Raw genomic sequence first — 21,690 nt, 5'->3', positions numbered from 1 at the left:
GCCTGTTCAAAATGAGCTCAGTGACCTTCCACCTGGTTTGTCACCTATGCCCTTTAATTTGATGATCCCGTATATCCTCAACTCTATTTTTAGGGGCAGAATGTCAATAAGCTGCTCCAATTGATTTTCAATGACAATTGACATCAGCATGCATGTAACTATGCTGGCTTATTATATGCTTTACCAAGGCAGACAAATGCAGTTTCAATTTTTTTTAAATTACATTCTCCCACTCCGTTATAATTCAATGTAATTATGTTAAAATAATGCACTTTTCTTAAAATTGTGGTGTGTGACACAGTATATGCATTTTAATTCAAGGCGATTCCAACAACAAAAATAAAATATATCAGGGAGCACAATGACCAATTTTGAAAAATCATTATTTTTTCAGTTTCTATATCATTTTAGGAGAATATGGATATATTTAAACAAAATTGGAACAATTTCCACATTAATATTAATTATAATTGATTTTACAATAAAACATGCAATTTGGTATAAATCTAATCATGATTATAGTGCTTCCATGACAAACTGGTAATATTTAATATAATTTATAGATTCTCACCTTTTCAACATGATAAATATAATTTCTTGGACAATATAGCTGCTAATGAGAAAAATACTACAAGCACAATCTTATCCACGAGATGATGAAGAATTTCTGCAATTATCTGAACATACTGCTCAATTATATAGAATTAATTTTGGACATGTTCAAAGCTTTGCCAAACTATAATTTTGGATCATTTTTTTCAATTTCATAGGTTATAGCCAGACATCCAATCATTTGGTCGTGTTCCTCCTTTTAGCTCAAAATGAATATGCTCACCATTTTTAAAAAAATACATTCATGTTCTAAAAGTTCCAGTATTTTGGGGGGTTTTCTTTCTCTACCCACCCCCCCAAAAAATAACTCTATATTGTAGCAGTGACCTTTGGTTTTGCATATCTTTCTCACATTATTTTAAACGTATTAAATGTTAGCACTTTATTTTTAAATACACAATTTACTGGAAGTTTTTCATCGCTATGAAGCTGTGTGAAACTTCCAAATATGGATTAATAAACAGTATTCAGTAATGATCAATATAGATACTTGATTCAGCACTCCGGTCAGCGACATCATACAAAATCATTACATCCTTGCAATGCACCTCCATGATTTTGCCTTATTTCTGTAAGTTAAGTCAGGCTCAAAGCATTTGTTTACACCTCAGAATAAGCCTTAAATTATATTTCTAGAAGGGCTCATATTCTGCACTGTGGTGGATTTATTTGATCAAATGTGCATAACACAAGAGTGAAAGGACAGTGATGTAACCTGTCTCGATGCAAGCTGGGCTTTTAATCACTCCTGGATGCTTTGTATCATATTGCTCGACAGAATAAATAAACTGTGGTTTAAACAAGTTTAACAAATATTTATTAATTAATACCAAGCATTTCAAGATGTTAAATTCTTACACCCCTACCATTGCTACTTTCTAATTTCAAAAAATAAATATAAACTGCTCAAAATGAAAATGGTACAGTTCCAGTCCTCAAGACACCACACTTGTAAGATGCACCATTTCCTTTCCATCTCAGGAAAATATAGCCCACAGGCACACAGACTATTTATCAACAAAATCAACCTCCGCTTGATGCAGTGAACTAACAGCAGAATTGCATTTGCTGTACAACATTTTATTTTCAAGAAATTCTTGTTGTGCTTTTTCTCCTCAGTTTATAAAATGAAAAGAGTATTATAAACACAATGAAATTATCGTACATGTAAAATACTGTGGATGGTGGAAGTTATAGTTTTATTGTACAAATTGTAGATAAAGGTACTATATTGGCAACACTTTAATTAGATATAGCATTTAGGGTTTTAAAATAAATTCACCATAATTTTATCCTATTTATATATATATACACAATGTGTCGAAGATAAAATTGTCACTCTTCTATATTGCCATTTCAAAACATCCATTTGTAACAATTAATGATAAACTATGCTAAGGACCCCATGGTGTTTTTACAAACTTTTTTCATAATAGGAAAGCTCTTGCTGTTTTGGACTGGAGTATAATTTGCTCCTTGATGCACAAGGTTTTAAAAATTTAGAAAAATTAGATTAAAATTTGCCATCATGTTTTGGCCCTAAACCTAAACGACTTGCGGAAATTTACAAATGCAATCAAATATAGTTTTTGTTCAAAGTTTGCCATAGAGCACATTATTAAATCAAAATTTCTATAAATTTAATTTTACGTGCAAATAAAAATTACTGTTAATATAAACCATTAAATGCTATTTAATTTACATCATTTAACAATATTATAACAATAGTTATTTAACAACTGTCTGGCAATATTTTGTCTCCTAATTTCCAAACTTTTAGTTAATTTAACCTTCAGTGATTTAATCTTTCTCAATAAACCAAGTACCATATATTAGTATATTCTAAAATATCCCCCCTCCCACCCACCCCCCCCCAGTGAAACTTACACAAGAGCGTTCCAAAGATGAACAAAAATTGTGTAGCATTCAAGCTTAAATATTTGTATCCACTGAAAACGGATTTTGTAACTTGAATGGTCTGCTTCTATTAGATATGTATTTACTTGCATTAATAAGGTAATATGTCTCCTATACTTAGCGATTACAATATGACAGGTTTAGTACAAGTAATAGCTGGTCAATTTAATCAGTCACATCACAAGCAAATGCACCTCCGTGATATTTTGTGTCAGTTATGTCTCTTTGTTTGAATACGGAATTTTGTTATGAGCTCAAGTGTAAAATATATTCATATAACTTCTATTTTCCAATTAATTAAATTGGCCCTATATTTTTGGATCAAGAACAATCTTTGATGCTGGATGTCAGTACACAAAATGTAGAACATAAACATTGCAACATGTGTCTAACTGAATGAAGAAAACCACAAAATCATTCTTAGTCAAGTTTAAACATTATTGCTACGCTAAGGTGTACCTAACGCCGAGAGAATCTTAATTTTTTTTTTTTAAACATACATTTATTTTTAATCTTATTTTCATCTCAATCTATATATGCATAGATTTATATCTTCCATTTATTTTTTTAAAATAAATTTATAGTACCCAATTATTTTTTTTTTACAATTAAGGGGCAACTTAGCATGGCCAATCCATCTACCCTGCACATCTTTTTGGGTTGTTGGGGTGGGACCCATGCAGACACGAGGAGAAGAGGCAAACTCCACATGGACAGTGACCCGGGGCTGGGATCGAACCTGGGACCACGGCGGCATGAGGCAGCAGACTGGACCACCATGCCACTATGTCATCCATTTAAAGTGAGATTGATATACAACGTTTTTACACCTCTGAATTTGCACACCATGTGGCATACAAATTATGGACTTCGATTTTTATTCAATACAAACTTAAAAAGAAAAGTCTGACATAGCGAACATTAATATAATTTTGCGCACGCTTTGGATGTCAATCTCAAGCTGTCAATAACACCCTTTATGGGTGGAACAGTGGCACAGCGGTTAGCACTGCTGCCCATGGCACTGGGGACCTGGGTTTGATCCCAGCCCCGGGTCTCTGGGTGGTGTTTGCACATTCTCCATGTGTTTGCGTGGGTTTCACCCCCACAATAATGTGCAGGGTAGGTGGATTGGCCACACTAAACTGCCCCTTAATTGGAAAAAAATAATTGGGTACTCTAAATGTATTCAAAAAATAAAAAACACCCTCTTATTTCCCCCTGCCCATCACTGTACATTTTCAAAATAGTTTGCATCCATAAAAAACCCCCTATATCACATTGTTCACATTCTTTTCTTTGAAAATGCATTTTATTGGCAAAACAATTTGTCAACTTAATGTTTTCAAATTCAGTCAACATATCTAGTATCAACATTTCCAGCATCAATGATATTGGAGTCCGGTATTTACAAGATAATCGACTAGAGCGGCAATGTCATCTACCATATTTTGCATCTTCAAATACAGAGCAAAATGCATCTTTCAATTTATAGCTATTTTGTTGAAAATTACTTTAAGAAATATATTAATAGTCTGCTCTATGATGTTCTCTCAAAAACATTTAGGCCAATTAGTATATTTCTATAAATGGACCTTAAGAAACCTCAAATCATTCTCTCAATTCTTGTTTTTCCAACCCATTTCAAATTGTCTGACATGTCAAAATACCATTTCAGCCAAAACTATACAACTAGCAAGTACGTAGGAAGTGGAGAATATGGCTATTATGTTAAAATTTCTTGTTCAGGAGTAGTCTAATTCTTAAATTTTAAGCAATTCAATTAGTAACGAACAAAGCAGAAAACAAATACAATTGTAAACACTGTCACTTTGGCCAGTCCAGCAAGGCTGGATTAAGCATGAATGCAACAAATATTTAATGCTCAACCCATGCCACAAAGACAGTATTAGCTACGATTTGGTTCAGATTTTAAATGCCACATATGATATCTAAAGCCCACAAAAACGTTTGATAGAAGAGATCACAATTTGCGCTGACATGAATTAAATTCAAACAATTAAATACAATCAATTAAGTCATGTGCAGCGATCATAATTTACATATGTTGTGTTAACAGAAATATAGGCTGCATTTTTAAAAGGAAGATTGCAATACTACAGAAGCATTACAGATTGTGAATTGAAAGATCAAGAGTCAAAGCTGCAGTATGACATTTTCATTCCCCTCTCCACCACCAAAACAGTTACAGATTGGAGTTAAAGGACATATGAACTGAATTTCTAATTTTTGAATCCCATATATTTGAATTTAAATGGTCCCTAATATGTTATTCTATAGGCCTGATGTATTATATACAGGCTTTATATTTTGGATGAATAAGATGCTTGAATTAATGTCAGCACATTACATATCTAAATGACTCAAAGCACTTCACATAGAATTATTTTGCAGTCATTATAGCCATGTAGACAAAGAACCCAAGTGCAAGACTGGTGGTCCATGGCTTCAGATTGCAAACCACACTTAATTGACCTGTGGCATTAAATACTATTTTCGAAAGCATGGGAAGGGCTAAAACAAGAGTTTTCATGTTTAAAAAAATGATAAAACGTTTAAATTGAAAATCTATTGTGAGACAGTTTTGGAGAACTCAGCCAGGAGGTGATAACCAGTATACAGTTACAATGAACAATATTAATATAACACTTTCACTGTGCTTTTTGCGTGTTTTTAAATTGGGAAACAAATGCTCGCCTCAGTGTTTTTTTAAAAACTGAAGTTAAAACGTATTTTGTAAGACCTCACTTCGAACAATTCAATCCTATCGAGGAAGCAAACTCTTCGAAATAGGAGGAAAGAGAATTGTACTCGATGCAAAACGTTACGATTTACTGCCCAAACCCCCCACCCCAAATAGTCCACAAATTCCAATGTGTTTTTTTTTACAACGAAAGCAGAGACACACATGATTTCTGCCAGTACAACTTATGTCTAAAAGGCTCATGCATCAGTTCAGATCGGTGTACAGATAGAAAGCCATGAAAAAAGACCATGAACCATCCAGGAAACAGATGCCCTCGAAATGCTTGCTTTATTATTTTTTTTAAGTACCTCGGATGTGTAAAACTGCCAATGACAACGAATCAAAATGGCGACTTTCTATTCCCTGGTCCACTTAAAAATCGAGCGGAAGGAAATCGTTTACTCTCTCAGACCACGTTACAACAGCAAAGTTCACCGACGACTTAAAAACAAAATAACCGAACGAATAAGGGCCAAGCCGGCTCGTGTTGCCACACTCAACATTTCAATTGATTTTTTTTTAAATGTACTCTCTCTCGTCATTAGCATCACGCCGCTGTTCCAATCGGAGCATCTTACCGTGAGTAAAGAAAAAAAGTCATAAGCAACATAACGTTTTAAGATAGTGTACAATATGCATCTTCCTGCGCATGGTCTCCATGCCCAACTTAGTCCTGCATTATGCTGAGAAAGGGGGGAGGGGGAGTGAAGGGATTTGTAGAATGGCAGCTAACGGGGTTGCCTTTTTAAAAGTAATGTCGCTTCAAAAGCAGCAGCATCCCAGATTAAACCCAGCAGCATCCCAGATTAAGCCCAGCAACCCCCGCCCGCCCCCGGGAGGGGTCCGGATCTACTCCGGGTCCGCGCGACTCCCCCTCTCGCTGGCAGCCCGGCCAGGTGACAGCAATCATTGAGCCCGGGGCTCGCGCACAACACACCTTCAGGGAGTGGGGAAGGCAGGAGCAGCTCGAGCCCGCATCCGCCAACCCCGGGGTGGGGGGCAGGACCTGCGAACTTTTCCACCCCTCCCCTTTGGCCAAGCACCTAACTTTCACGTGCTAACTTGCAATATTCCACAAACTACTTTCGTGGGACACCGTCTTATTTCTTTTCAGGTTCAGTTTACCTGAAGACGTGAAATTCCAGGACGCGTCCAATTTTCCTCGATTTAAAAAAAATGTTGCTGTCTCTTTCAGTCATGAGAGAGAGATAGAGAAAAAATATATATGTATACACACAGCGAAAGGAATGAACCCGGAAGAACATTAATCTCCTCCAATTCTGGATAGTCAGACGCTGCAACAGTGAGCGCTTTGTCCGGGGGAGGGAAGAGTGAGGCTTTATTTGGCTTAAACAATTTAGCGCTTCTCGCGTCCGAGCAAACGGGTTGGGCGAGATCGGCGTTCGAGCTCCCAGTAAAACTGGAGGGTCACACATTTCATTCCCTTACCTTACGTACGTCATTTTATTTCACTTCCTGCCCGAATGTTCTTTACTGTTGAAGCGACAGAGCCACGTTCAAAAAAGGGGCAATGTTCAGGATGAAACTTTTGCCGAGACACCCCACAATGTGCAAAAAAAAAAGCCGTGCAGCCCGAAGGGGAATTCCCAACTCTGCTCACACACTTCATTCAACTTGCCTTTCACGTCATATGCAGCTCGACAGGGGCTTTCCCACTGCTGCTTGTGTGTTTGTGCAATTCAACACTGCCCAGATACTTTGTGCCTTACCAAATGCAAAACTTTTTTTGTTTCCAAACCGCATTTCTTTTTAAGCCTTCCAAAATTGGGCTCACTGTGCCCCTCCAGTTTAGTATTGATAGTTCACTATCGCTTTGTAGCAGCTAATTCTACGTATATATTATATTAAAAATGTTGTTTATTTCCCGTTACTTTTCTGGGATCATGCCATGGCTTTGCAAAATAAACTCTGCAACTGGGAGTGTTTAATAAAAATGATCAAAACCCAATAACATAACATCTTCGATGTCAAGCTGAATGTAATTTATATACTGTATGAATGCATATGAGAATAGGCATCTTACAATGGAAAATAGTGATGCTGTGCATAATCAAAATGAGCACAGATGAGGCTATGTGGTACCCAACATCTGTGGCAACTGTTGGTATTGGGAAAGTTGTCAGTCAAAGTGAACTTTTTTTTTGTTTATATAGTTTTGAAGTATTAAGTTTCAGACAGAAGTAATATGAAGTACAGGACTGTGAAGACCAATGTGATTTCCTTGGAGTAAAAAGTAAATAAGGTAGAATACATAGAAGATATATGATCGATGGCAACACATAGGTTAAAGTTGTAGCAAAATAATGGGAAGTGCAAAGCTTTGGAGTTAATGTCTTTGAAAAGCAGGTTGTGGTGGTATGTATTAAGGGTAATACGGTACACCATGAATGCCGAGGAGCCATTGGAGGACAGTTGCTGGATCCCGATTGGATCCGCCGCCTACTGGGCTCCACCCAGATAGGCGGGGTATAAGAACCTGGGTTTAATCCCCGCAGCTGCATTCTGTGACTGAGCTGCTGGGGAATGAGTCGGAACAAGTCTACTCAATAAAGCCTCAATTGAAGTTCTTTACGTCTCGCCTCGTGTGTGATCGATGGTGCTACACAGGTGAAAAAGATTAAGCTGAACAAATAAGGAAGAATGCAGGTTGAAATCTTTCATGAAATGCAAACTGTTTCTTCTCATTAATGTTAACATTTTAGTTGGTTTCTTATACGACATTGCCCTTGTATCTCATAGCTGCATGAAAAGAGACTTGCTTGTAAAATACTGTCCAGCTGTAGCTTAGAAAATTATTTAGCTCCTAATTTTCAACAATGTCACAAAAGAATCAAAATTAATACTTAAAATCTAAATATAGAGTTTTATTTGACAACCACAGTGAACTATTTCCATTTCAGTGAACTGCTAACAAAACAGCAAAAATAAGTCACAATTCAACGGTGTCCTTTTTAAAATTTTGTTTACTGACCATCAGGTTGGATGGTCCACAACATTTGAGAAATTAGCTTCGAAATGTAGATTCAGGGTGGTATATAAAACAAAAAGTAATTTGTAATTAAAGATAAAGACCTATATTCCATTGGATTGTTTTGTGCATTAGCTTCTAGTGTACATAGTCACACAGATGTATTTGCTCATCTGAAGTTCTTCATCTATCACTATTAACAAAATCTGTATGGACGACACAGCAGAGTGGTTAGCATTGTTGCCTCACAGCGCCAGGGACCAGAGTTCAATTCCAGCCTTGGCTGACTGTGTGGAGTTTGCACATTCTCCCTGTGTTTGCCTGGGTTTCCCCCGGGTGCTCCGGTTTCCTCCCACAATCCAAAGATGTGCAGGTTAGGTGGATTGGCCATGTTAAATTGCCCCTTAATGTCCGGGATTGTGCAGGTTAAGTGGGGTTGCAGGGATAGAGCGGAGCTAGGGTGCTGTTTCAGGGGGTCGGTGCAGACCTGATGGGCCGAACGGTCTCCTTCTGCACTGTAGGGATTCTATGATTCTATATAGAACATTCCAAGAGTGTCTAGTATAACATATTACATTGAATTTATATAGAGTAACAGTGAAATCCTAACTTTCCAATTCATATTCAATGGATTCTGTCAAATGATTTTCATTGCCTTTCAAGGAAGTGAAAATCAACATTAATTTAATCTCAAAAATTTGTGAACTTGGCATGACCCAGTAATTAAAACTGCAATCTCCAACAATAATTTTTCCTGAATATTAAAGCAAGATTCTTGTTACCAAAATAATTATGAGACTGCCCATAGGAATTCAAAAATTTATTATAGGAGTGCAAACTTTGTTGCTGAAGGAGGTCCCTGAGTATTCATTTTGCTGAGTTAAGCAAGCTCCTTGATAAGCTAGAATCATAGACTGGCATAATATCTTGTATTCAAGTAATAAACAATATCATATTCCCTCATTTAAAATTTTAATCCACTTTGAATGTTGTCCTCCTGGATGTAATATATCAAGGGTTTATTTCCACTGATGTCTATTTCTCTCCGACCCTAATACCTCACCCTGCATTGGGTTAGCTAGTGTGTTGGTAAGCTTATCCAAGCAAGGGGGATGTTGGGGGGGTGGGGGGGGGAGGGTGGTTGGGCATGGAGATAATTATACTCGGGTCCAATCTTGTCCTCATCCACAAGGATGCACATTCCACTCAAGGTCGTTGGATAGCGAGTTGATTTCCCCTGCCTCCAGCTGATGGGTGCTGGTGCAATATTTAGCATCCTTTCTCTCCCTGGCGATTGGCGAACATATCGCAGATTGGGAATTGAATCTGGCCTCAGTCATGCATTAACTTTACCAGCTGCAGATTTATAAATCAGTGCATTAATTGTGAACGCTGCTGGATTCACATGCTGAACATCACAATTCGAGCATCAGTCTTGGCTGACATTTAATTTTGGTTATCATCTGGAAGTGACGTTTGGAAATCCTTAGCTAGAATACTAGATGGCGTGCCTGAAAATGTTGGAGTGTTAGATTCTGGTAATGAGAGAAAAATCAGCTGGGAAAGTTACCTGAATTTACAAAACCGCTAAAACCGAGCTCCACTGACAACTTTAGGGAAAAACAGAAAACATAGAAATAAATGATATTTTGCCAATTCGGGTGAAAATTCTTTCAACCTGGTTTTGTATACAAGTTTGTTGTGATTTTAAAAAAAATACAAGGAAGGGTGTTGAACTAGTGGGTTTCCTCTGTGTGCTCCAGTTTCCTCCCACAGTCCAAATGTGCCGATTAGGTGGCCTGGCTGTGCTAAATTGTCCCTTGGTGTCCAATGATGTGCAGGTTAGATGGATTGGTCATGATTAATGCACAGGGTTACAGGGATGGGATGGGGGAGTGGGCCTGGCTATTTGAATGGTCGGTGCTGACTTGATGGGCTGAATGGCCTCCTTCTGCACTGCAGGGATCCCATGATTTGATGAATTAACATTCAATTGATGATGAGGGGCTTTTCACAGTAACTTCATTGAAGCCTACTTGTGACAATAAGCTATTATTATTATTATTATTATTATTATTATTATGTTTGCATTGCAAACTGTCTGACATCACTGCAACAAATTTCACATTGCAAAATTTCAGTGTCTTAAATTGTATTTTAAATGGTATTTTCCAAAATAATGTTTTATTTTTATTTAAGAATGCAGTATTCACCCAGTATTCCAAATTAATTTTTATTGCAGATTTTCTAAATCTGTCATGCAGTGATGAAGCCTTTTTCCAAGTATCCTATACACACATTAGGCTTTCAAAACTGCAGAGACATTCAAAGATGTTTTCAAATGAATATGTTACAGAAAAATAAGATTGAATGCAGGTCATAATAGCCTGAGGTTCGTAATCTGCCTGTATATAATGACATTATAAATGCACCCAATATGGCTTTCTTTTCACATCTACACAAACAGGAGGGGTTGATGGATAACAATCAATAATGGGAACCCTGGCCAATCTGTCTTTCACCTAGTTGGCATTGAAGCCAATTGTAGTACTCTAAGATCTCCCCAACTGAATCAGCTAACTCAGAACAGGCTGGTGATCAAACCTGGTACCTTCCTGCCTAATTTTGATAAGCAAGCCACTGGCTTGAGTCGTTGAGCCACCAAGGCAGCATGGACAAGAGTATTTGAGGAAATAACTGTAACAGACCGTTTCTGACATTCGGAAAAAAAATGATAATGAAAAATGTGAATGAGGTCTTTCTAAATCGAACCTTAACAACATTCTCAAATTTTCCACTTTTCCCAAATGCTCATGACAAAATGGATCCTTTGTTTTGATTAAAGTACTTTGCACTGTCACACTCATTTAATCATGACCGGTGTCACTTATTGCATGATACACTTAGGAACAATCAAACTTTTCATAAAAATATCACAGTAAAGTAATAATATTATCAATAACAATTTCTTTAAAAAAAAGCCAATCTAAATATTAATTACAAACACTTGGCCAAATTGTTTTATTTGTCGCTGGAAGGTTGATTTGGTTCTTGATTATGCACTGTTATATTGAATCTTTTGTTTGTTGATTGGTTACATTTTGTGCCATTTGCCTATTAACTAGAGAAATCAGCTCTCGATGCTCACCATATCACTAAAGCAGAAGTAATTGCAAATCCTGCTGTCAAGGAAGAAAGCAGGAAAGGATGCAGAAGACTACTTTGAATTTTGATTTGTTTGTTGTAGGAGGGCATATAGCCGCTGTGACCTTTGCTCTGTGGGGGAAGGGCTGCATTTTAGAGTGAACCACAGTTTGTCCTTTTTCAAGATGTAATTGCTCACTAGCTTGTGAAGAAACAGCAAAACCTGAAACTGGAAATAGGCTTTTTGTACCTCTGCATGTTTCAAGAGCTACTGAAAAACCAATGCTGTATATCGTGATTTAAGCTGAGAAATACAATGAGTGAAGAAAAGGAAGCCCTGTCTGTAGTAAATTATTAAAAAGCATATATATCATAAAGAAAACTGTCAAACATTTTATTTGCTGAGGGATTTCATTGTTCAAGGTTGTAATTTTCATTCTACAATCGCAGAGTTTGTTAACAACAAAAACGTCCATATCTTTAGCACCTTATAATACACAAAACCTCTCCAATTGTTTTACATTTGGAGTTCAGATTGGAGATGGCCACAAGCTCTATTAAAGAGGTAGATTTTAAAGGGACATTTGAAGATGGAGAAAGATCTAGTTGACTGACAGTTCGAGGATCGGGCTGTAATTTGAGTGGTGGGAACCAGAATGTTTGTCAAGCATTGTTGGGGAAAGCGGCAAGAGACGGGTAGATCAGAACTTGAATAGCAGAAGGTGTGGCAAAGACAAAGGGTGGGTGGCTGGTGGGAAAGACAAAGGGAGGAGGATGATTGGAAACATAGTGTCAATGTCATTGTTACATTGTTAAAGACAGGTAATGGTTGTTGGCTCAACCTCCGAAAAAATATAAAAGGGCACACCTGGAGCTGTTGCTGTGGAGTTTGTATCTTTGCCGAGTTGGATGCAGAATAGACTTGTTGAAGGTAAAAGGCAAGCTGCTGTATTATTCCTACATTATATACTAATAGCTAGTACTAACACATAGGGAGGACATGGAGGGTTATAAAACAAAGATTCTTAAATTGAAGTTCTGAGCAGGGAACAATGGAGTATTGCAGAAATAGAAGTGGATAGATCCTTAGTGCGGGATAGGCTGTGAGTGGCAAAAGTACTGGGTGTGTTCTAGTTTACATTGGGTGGAGCTCTTAAGCAGGGCATTTGAATAGTCTAGTCTGGAAAATGATGCAGGCATGGATTAGAGTTTTAGCTGCAGCTAGGGAAAGGGATAGAACTCTCAACACATCTGGGATAAAAATAAATAGTCGTGGTGATCGACTAGTTTGGGAAATAATGTTAAATCTGATCAGGGTATTAAAGGCGAGTACTAATGAGTTATGTTTAAGCAGGTCTACGTGAAGGGGAATGGGATTAGGAACATGTCTGAAGTAATTTTGTACTTGCCTATTATCCCATTGCTTTGATGAATGATTGTTAAAAAACAAACAGCTGGCAGATTAGTATGATATTGTGTATGATATCTGGCCAAGTCTCGATGATCACAAATACTGTGTGTGAAGTCCGTGTTTGAGGGATGGAGGCATTGGCTTTCAGCTTGTCCTCAATGCACTTGACTTTGTTCTCCTCAAATGTCAAATTGCTTGAGGACAGAGGCTTCACTATTTGAGCCTGTCTGTGATTGTTTTGGGACTGGGATCCAGCTTGAAGCTCTGAGATTGGCTTTCAGGTTGTCTTTATTATCTAAGTTTGGAACGTCCTGTATGGGAATTGTTCTTGTGAACCACATAACGGGCCCAGCAAAGCTGAGCTCCGATGATCATGCTCTCGATGCCAGGTATGCAACACTTTGCTGGAAACTTGGAGTTGGGGAATTGTCCTGCCTCCTGATGCAGGAAATAGATCCCAGGCGTCAAGATAGAATTTTTTGAATTGTTTGATGTGATGATATGCTGTTCAAGTCTCACACCCATAAAAGAAATGATGTAGGAATCACTGCCTGGTAAATTTTGATCTCTGTTCTGTGACAACTCCATGTTCTTTCCAAGGTCTGCGAGCGAGCCTGCCAAATGCTGAGCTTGTGTTTGCCAGGCAGTTGTTTATTTTGTCATCCAACACAATGTTATTGGAGAGGATACTCCCAAGATAGCAAAACCACTGTGCTGAGCAGAGGGACCTGTTGTTAAGTGTGTCTTTGAGACCTTGGAGTACGCATTCAGTCATGTGTTGGTATGAGATTTCTGTCTTCTCCAGATTTACTGTCAGGTCAAAAGTATTCTGAGGCTAGGGCTTAGCGATTAATAAGCAACTGAATGGTCTGGTCTATGTGTGCAATGCAATTGCAGTTGTCTGCAGGTAGGTATTCAGTAACCTTTGTGCAAGGTGAAGAGGTTGCCATTGAATTGAATGTGCACTCCTGTGTCAAGATCTTTGAGTGCATAGTGGAGCATGGCTGAGATGTATATGACAAACAAAGCTGGTGCCAATACACCGCCTTGCTAGGTGCCATGTGTGACAGGAAAGGCATCCAATAATGTACCACTTTACATCATGTTGGCCGTCATTAAATGAGGGAATGACACTAATTATCTTTTTGGAGCAGCCATATTTGAAAAGATCCTTCCACAAGTCTCCCTGGTATACTGTGTGAAACAACTTGGTCAGGTCAATAAACACCATTTATAGAGGCATTATTCTGTTTTGGGTGCTTTTCTTGAATTTGACATTCTGCAAAGATCATGCCTACTAGTTTCATGTTCTGTACGGAAGCCACATTGTGATTCTGGGTACAAAGAGTCAATGACGTGAGTGACAGTCTGATTAAGATTAATCCTTGAAAGGAGCTTCCTGCTGTTGAAAGAAATTATATTTCACAATTTTGTTTAGTATAGCTTCACGCACACTTTTTATCCCTTTGGGGAATGTGGTGACATCGTGGAAAGATTCCCAAGCTGATTATCAGCCTGTTGCACCGTGTTCTGAACGTTCCTGCAGTGGCCAACAAGTCCTGGTGTTGGACTTGGACCCAGAGCTTCTGATTCAGCTTCTGGTGGGGGTGCTACCACTGCACCACAAGACCTCCAATATTGGGCAGCATGGTAGCACAGTGGTTAGCACTATTGCTTCCCAGCACCAGGTTCGATTCCTGGGTCACAGTCTGTGCAGAGTCTGCACGTTCTCCCCGTGTCTGCGTGGGTTTCCTCCGGGTGCTCCGGTTTCCTCAAGTCCCGAAAGACGTACTGTTAGGTAATTTGGACATACTGAATTCTCCCTCTGTGTACCCGAACAGGTGCCGGAATGAGACGAGTAAGGGTCTTTCACAGTAACTTCATTGCAGTGTTAATGAAAGCCTACTTGTGACAATAAAGATTATTATTATTATTATTATTATTATTATATATTCCACACTGATTGTTACAAACGCACCTGCTCCCTTTACATTTGTAGAGATGAAATATCAAGACACCGTTTATCGTCTTGGGGAATAGTTCCCCAGATTAAGCAGAAGAGGCGCATGAGTTTCCGAACCAAGTGAGTCTCTCCAAACTTGAATACTGAAGCTTGAATACCATTAACTCCCAACAGCTTGTCCATAATAGAAACCAACTCTATGGCCTTTGACTTCTGCTTGAGATGGATCGAGAGCAAGCTCTTCCAGATTGAGGCGCTGTGTAAGTGATTATATGGCAGTGATGGGCAATCTAAGCTAGTGAGTGGGGCTGCATGAGTGGTCCTTCTTCACCTCAGTGAGCCGCAAGATTGAAATCAGGCTTGTTCACTAACCATAACTCCATGAATAAGATGTCTGGTTCTTTGTACTCCCCTCTGTTTTTCTTACCCGGGCATGGAATTCATCAAGAATATCAAGTTTGACCTGTTGGGGTACTTCTCTAATTATCTTGCTGAGGTATTCATAGAATGCTTCTTTGACCTCCTCTATATCTGTCATTGTTGGAGCATAGGCGCTAATGAGCATGTTGCATACTGGTTGGAGGTAAGGCTTAAACAAAGAACCGTAAGTCGATCACTGATCCCTGTGGGAAGCTTGTGTACCAGTGCAGATCAAGTGGCAAAACTCATGCCTCACTGTCATGGCCGGTCATTTTAAAAATTAATTTATCGGATGCAGGCATCGCTGGTTAGGTCAACGTTTATTGCCCATCCCTAGTTGCCCTTCAGAAGGTGGTGGTGAGCAGCCACCTTGAACCACTGCAGTTCCTGAGGTGTAGGTACACCCACAGAACTGTGAGGGAGGGAGTTCCAGGATTTTGCCTCCACGACAGTGAAGGAACGGCGATATAGTTCCAAGTCAGAGTGGTGAGTGATTTGGAGGGGAAACTCCAGGTGATGGGGTTCCCTCTAGATGGTAGTTGTCGTGACTTGTGCCTTGTTGATGGTGGACAGACTTTGGTAGGGGGGGGGGGGGGGGGGTCAAGAGGTGAGTTACTCGCTGTCGGGTTCCTAGGCCCTGGTAGCCACAGTATTAGTATGACTAGTCCAGTTCAGTTTCTGATCATTGGTAACCACCAGGATGTTTGTAACCCCAGGATGTTGATTGTGGGTGATTCAGCAATGGCAACACCATTGAATGTCAAAGGATGATGGTTAGGTTCTCTCTTGTAGGAGGAGGTGGTCATTGCCTGACACTTGTCAATTAGACTTGCCAATCCAGTTGAATGTGAACCCTGCACCAACCTCGTTAAGTTGAGACTCTTTAGCAAGCATTGTTTCGCTTAGGGCGGATAGGTTGATGTTCTACTTGCCCAGTGTTCAGGCTATGAGGAATGTTCTGCACTCTGGTCTCATTGTTGTTGAGAAGTGTTCTAAATTCCACAAACCAAACTTCATACAATGACTAGTGGTCTTGTTCTTTAGGCTTTGACCACGGTGATTGGATGACCAGCCATTGGCATGTTTGTGCCTATTTCAGATACGTCAACCATTTTATTTATCCAAAGGTTTTACCCAAGTGTATTGAATAGCAAGGAGAACAAAGGACAAACGCAAGTATAAATTTGCTAACAACAGCTTTGACAGAGTTGGGCAGCACGGTGGCACAGTGCTTAGCACTGCTGCCTCATGGCACTGAGGACCGGGGTTTGATCCCGGCCTTGGGTCACTGTGTATGTGAAGATTCATATTCTCTCCTGTCTGCATGGGTTTCACCCCCACAATGCAAAAGATGTGCAGGGAGGTCAATTGGCCATGCTAAATTGCCCCTTATTTGGAAAAAACGAATTGGCCACTCTAAATTTATTTTAAAAAGCTTCGACAAAGAGTCATCCAGACTCTCAACGTTACCTCCCTTTTCTTTCCACAGATGCTGTCAGACCATTTTTAAAATTTTTCCAATTCTTTGTTTTCTTTATGGGGGTGAGGGGGGTTGGGAGAGGGATTGGGTGGGTGCATTTCTGATATAAAGCGGGGTTGGGATTGTTGGGATTTGTTGTTGTTTTTGTAACAATGGAAATCTTGTTTGAATAAAAATGTTTTTAACAAAACGAATGGTAGGCCTACCTTGCTTTGGTTTGACTCCATATTGAATCTAAATCCTGTGTCGTGTCAAATCTAGTTTTCAAAGTCCTCGTGGTTTGTTGTAGTCCTTCACACAGTAAACTGAACTAACCTTATTTGAAATAGTGAGAGTTGTATTTCTTCCCACTCCTCGTCCCCTGTAACCCCACTCTCTGTCCTTAAATCTTAACTTCTGGTGAGGTCTGTGTGCACATTGGGCGCGATGCTCCGTTTTGCCGGCAGCTCGGGGGTTTCCCGACGGCGTGGGGCTACCCCACAATGGCAAATCCCATTGACCGGCCGGCATAACGGAGCACCCCGCCGGCGTGCTGAAACAGAAATGTGGCGCAGTGGGGCAGAGAATCCAGCCCATTGATTCGGACTTGTCAGTGACAGTGAAATTGCACCAAAAATGTCTTTCTCTCTGAGGTATATTTTGAAAATGATTATACAGAAAAGATGCTTTGACCATTTCATGTTCATATTTTGGAATTAGCCAGCCCTTAATTTTAAACTTTAACATAATTTTCATTCTATGTATTGTTTTTTTAAAAATGTTTATCCAATCGAATGGCCAACTCTACACATGAGATAACATATACAGACCTATATACAGATGTACATCGAAGACAAACATTGGGCATGATTTTCCGGTTATTCACTCTGGCGCGATCTTCCGGTCCACTGATGGCGCACCCCCCGCCATGATTTTCCTGGTGGCACAGGGTGGATTCAATGGGAAATCCCATTGACAGTGACATGCTGCCCGCCAGCAGCAAGCCGCCTCCCACCGCTAAGAAACTGGCTACGGGGAGGCCAGAGAATCTCCTCCATTATTTAAGTACAGGGCTGCAACTGATCCTTGGCAGACAGCTGTGATTTGTGCAGGTGGAAATCAGTGCGTAAGATATGCTGTTTATTCAGCACGAGTTGGAGTGATGTTTCTCGAGGCAGTTAATGGCACTTGGGCAGCTGGTGGGGATGTTGCTGCTTCCTTGTTCCATTTTCAATCATTTTTTTCCCCTTAATTGTATTTTAATTTGAACAGTACATGTTAATAACACTAACAAAAGAACTAGCCTGGGGAAAGTGAGGGAGTAAAATTAACATGAATAGAGACAATTTAATTAACTAATTTCCTTTGAGCTTCAATTGTGCATACTAATCTGATTCACTAATTTTCAAGCTCACTAATTCCAAATCCATGCATTTGATTATGTTATTGATAATTAATGTTTAAATATAAAATAGTCTAATGGCCATGTGTTATAGTTGATAGTTCCACATATTTTATTTATCTTTTTTAATTGGTGTACTGATGGGGATCTACTTAAAAGTGAAAAGAAAATTACAACTGGCCCCTGATGATTGCAGTTCATTTGACATGAAACTATTATGATGAGGTCCCTCACAGCACTCTGGCTGTTATCTACATTACTTGTACTGCAGTGATTTAAGAAGGTGGCTCACCAACATTTTCTCAAGGGCAATTAGAAATAGGCAATAAATGCCAGCACATACGATCTAGGAATAAATAGAAATAAAATTGTGACAATGTTGCTTCTAAGGACTCTTGTACAGCTCATTCGCAAAGTATTTCTTGTTCTGTTCTGGGAGATTACAATTCAATATGTTCGATCGACTCCTAAACCTTTCTTTGGCCAATTTCTTCCATTGTCTCCTGCTTCTCAGAAGTCATTAAATGGCATAGATTGAAAGATTTTATTCCCCAATTAAAGGGCAATTAAGCATTGCCAATCCACCTACACTGCACATCTTTTGGTTGTGGGAGTGAGACCCACACAGACACGGGGGTAATGTGCAAACTCCACACGAACAGTGACCCGGGGCCGGGATCGAATCACGGTCCTCGGCGCCATGAGGCAGCAGTGCTAAACACTGTGCCACCATGCTGCCCTCGGGCTCAGTAATTTTGAGCTGACCTTGAAATTGAAGGGGACATTGGGAGAAATTTCTAGAACATCAAATACTTTGCCACAGGGGTTAATTAAAGCAGAGACCATTACATATTTTAAGAAAAGAAATTGGATGAATATACATCACAAAGAAAGGTACAAGGCGATGGAGAGTGTGCCAGCCAGTCAAATTCATTTTGCGCCTTCAGTATAGACATGATAGGCCAGATGGTTACCTGTGCTGTAAAGCTTTATGGTTCTATGATTCCTGAAGATATTAATTCTCTGTTGAATGATGATTCCCAAATCCTCATCCCGTTAAGAGTGCTTATACATGCCTTTGGAGTTAGATAAACTTTTAATAATGTGTGCAGGAAATGAACAGCAAACTGTTAATTGCTTTAACTGATACACACATTTTGTCTTCATGAGAGCTCAATGTAATTTTTTTAGCAAAGGAGCAGCACAACATATACAGCTTCATATTTTCAATGGACACCCTTCCAAGTTAATATGCGGGTAGAAAAAATAATAAATCTAACAACTAACTTGATTTGTTGTAAATTACTTTTTAAATTCACCCAGTATTTCTCTTTTTATTTGCAACTGACTAACACTACGTTCAGAAGCATATAAATTGTGGAACTAGGAGCAGGTATTACAATCCCAGACCAGACCCCAACAGTGGGTAAGATACTGGAGACAGAAGCCGCAAAATTTTAATTTTGTAAGACTGTGAGGAAAGGGCACCTCACTCCTGGAACAATTTCACAAAGAAATAAGGATAAGTATATTGAAACAAACTTTATTACTAACGCAGTATCAAAATATCTTTAACACCACACCAGAAAATAGCTTACACTTGCACCGTAAACAATGCAAATTAATACAGTGACTAGAGTAACCCTGAACTGCTATGTTCCCATTGAAACAACAAAGCAACCTATCTCAGCTCTCAATCCACTGTTAAATACAGTTAGTCCTCAAGAATATCTGCTTTACAGAGATGTTCTTTGAGAAAGAGAGATCTTTAAACAAAAAGTCTGAATCCTGTCAGAATTATGCAGAAATTCTGGCTGTATTTCTTCAGATGCTTCTTCAGCTTGTTTACCTTCTCTGGTATTTGCTCACCTTCTAATTACACTCTTCTGAACAGCTTGGAAAGAAACTGAGTATAACCACAGAAATATCTTTTAATTGACCTTGACTTCTGTTCAGATCTCTATTTAAAACTCAATTAATACTTATTTTCTATAAAATGCTTTATAACTTGGCTCCTCCCAGTAATTACATTTTACCAAACTGAAATCTGGCAGAAGGGTGAGGTGGGACGGGCCTATGGTTGGTGGGAGAGGAGGTGGGCGCTGTATTCCTGTGCCAGCAGGGAATCCCATGGGCCGGATGTGGTGGGAAATGCCATGGGGCGGGTCATTAGTCAGGTGGAGGGGAAGGGAGTCCCATGGGGGAGACCTTTTTCTCATTTTCTGGGTAACTATTTGTGTTACCAGAAATAGTAACATTTCTGGTAACACAAAATGTTACAACACTGCCAGAACCATCCAAGTTTGCAATTTAAATTGCATTTTCAGATGGTACCCAGCACAGGGCAGTTGTCCAGAGGAAGCCCTCAATTCTGAGCAATTGCCATGCAAACTCTTAGCATTAGTGGGGGGGGGGGTCCACACATGGTGGTGGGGGAGGGGGGTTTAGGACATCAAGCTGGGGGGGGGGGGGGGGGCTGGGGTTGGTGCGTAGTTGGACATGGCCAGGCGAGGTGTTGGACAACGGGGGGCTTGGGTGGGTTTGGACATCGAGGGGGGAGTCAGACATGGAGGGAATATGTCGGACATCAGGAGGGTTTGGGCGGCGAGTCAGGCTGGTTTGGGGGGGGGGGGGGGTTTAGTTCGTGTGGGGAGGGGATTGGTCGATGTGCGGTCATGCCGAGCTGGGCCGAGGGGATGCGGTTTGGAATCCTGTGTGGGTGCGGGGGATGGAGTGTTGGGAGTCTCCTGGGATTCGGGGGTGTGGGGTCCCATGGGATTTGAGTGTTGCGGTGGTTCATGTGGGGCTCAGACTGCATCTTTATAATAGCTACTCTGAAGTTAGAAGTACTTTGTTTTCCTTCTAACTCTTAGAGTAACTGTGAGTGTAAGACTGGCAGAACAGTCGGCAGTTAGAGGTTTAAATCGCTCCACCGATGTCCCCAGTGGGGGCCAATTGTCCGCGGGAAGTTAGCCCTTCTAGACAATTGCCGGGTAAACCCTTGTATGGAAATCTTTGAGACGGATTCCCCAGCGAATCTTTGGTGTACCCTCCAAATGCTATGCCAGGGAGCCAGTAAGTTACGGGTGTGTCACAATGGTTTATTTTTAATATTTTTATTCCATCCTTAAAGTTACAAAGCCAATGTGCAGAGTGGACAGGGCAAACCCTTAATCCATCTCATTATTTGCTCCAAAAACCAATTCAAATTGAAGCCAATTCATGGTTTCCACACAAGAGACACACAATCCAAGCTGACCAGAAAAGGCATTGCACCTCATCTTGGGCTTGATCTGACACTTGATCTTAGCCAAAAGTCCGAGAAGCAACGAGTCACAATGGTTGAAGACGTTTCTGACTTTGGCTGGCTGTTAAAGTGCATATTCATTATAGCTGGATCTAAAGGGATAGTTACCAAATCAACACTAGACAAAATAAAAAATATCAAGTGTTTAAGCTCACTAAACAAGAGAATTGCTACTCTTATTCTAAAATAAATGTGTGTCAACAGATTCATGTGCCCAGATCATCGTTAAAGATCTTCATTGACCTTCAAATCTTTGTCTCCAATCCAATGCTAAATATGTATGGATTCACAGAATCATA

The 21,690-nt window shown here is 39.8% G+C and overlaps 1 protein-coding gene and 1 long non-coding RNA gene across 8 annotated transcripts in view; one reads left to right on the top strand and one right to left on the bottom strand.

Annotated features, from left to right (window-relative positions):
* The window catches only part of LOC140410983 (protein lin-28 homolog B-like), a 441,051-nt gene extending 434,165 nt beyond the window's left edge, over nt 1–6,886 (bottom strand). For 2 of the 5 annotated variants that reach the window (XM_072499863.1, XM_072499868.1), the window contains exon 1: nt 6,746–6,886. The gene's annotated coding sequence lies outside the window, so the exon portion shown is untranslated. Of the gene's footprint in view, nt 1–5,874; nt 6,148–6,421; nt 6,644–6,745 lie in introns of those variants that run through there. The other 3 variants (XM_072499859.1, XM_072499866.1, XM_072499862.1) reach the window with 3 other exon arrangements.
* The window catches only part of LOC140410986 (uncharacterized), a 75,519-nt gene continuing 59,287 nt past the window's right edge, over nt 5,459–21,690 (top strand). Inside the window, exon 1 of one of the 3 annotated variants that reach the window (XR_011940779.1) lies at nt 5,459–5,875. This is a non-coding gene — a long non-coding RNA (uncharacterized lncRNA). Of the gene's footprint in view, nt 5,876–7,825; nt 7,964–21,690 lie in introns of those variants that run through there. The other 2 variants (XR_011940778.1, XR_011940780.1) reach the window with 2 other exon arrangements.

This window comes from Scyliorhinus torazame, chromosome 4 (assembly GCF_047496885.1).
Source record: "Scyliorhinus torazame isolate Kashiwa2021f chromosome 4, sScyTor2.1, whole genome shotgun sequence".
Lineage (NCBI taxonomy): Eukaryota > Metazoa > Chordata > Chondrichthyes > Carcharhiniformes > Scyliorhinidae > Scyliorhinus > Scyliorhinus torazame.
Note: the sequence above shows the minus strand (reverse complement) of the source record. Positions and strands in the feature narration are given on the sequence as shown.